Genomic DNA, 596 nt, shown 5'->3' with positions numbered 1-596 from the left:
TTGATAGAGCAGGAGGAGGTGTTGGCAAAAGAGGCACTGAAAGTATGATGGGAGAGATAAAAGGAGATCCAGGATAGAGCTTTGTTCCAAAAACCAAGAGTGTGTAGAATGTGAAGGAGAAGAGGGTGGTCCACAGTGTCAAATGCTGCAGAGAGGTAGAGTAATATGAGTAGAGTATAATGACCTCTGTCTTTGGCAGCATGGAGGTCATTAGTTATTTTAGTGAGGGCTGTTTCAGTAGAGTGGGCAAACAAAAGCCAGATTGTAGAGGGTCTAGGAGAGAATAGGTCGTGAGAAAATGGAGCAAGCGAGAGAATACAAGACGTTCAAGGAGTTTAGAGGCAAAAGGCAGGAGGGAGACAGGTCGATAGTTAGAAAGACAGGTAGGGTCAAGCTTGCTGTTTTTGAGTAATGATATAACTGTTGCATGTTTGAAGGAGGATGGAATGGTTCCAGAGTAGAGGGAGGTGTTGAAAATATGTGTGAGCGTAGGGGTTATAGTAGGAGCAAGAGGTTTTAGGAGATGGGAGGGAATGGGGTCAAGAGGGCAAGTGGTAGAGGGAGAAGAGATCAGCAGTGACACATCCTTCTCTGTG

Source organism: Ascaphus truei, chromosome 2, assembly GCF_040206685.1.
Source record: "Ascaphus truei isolate aAscTru1 chromosome 2, aAscTru1.hap1, whole genome shotgun sequence".
Classification (NCBI taxonomy): Eukaryota; Metazoa; Chordata; class Amphibia; order Anura; family Ascaphidae; genus Ascaphus; species Ascaphus truei.
Note: the sequence above shows the minus strand (reverse complement) of the source record.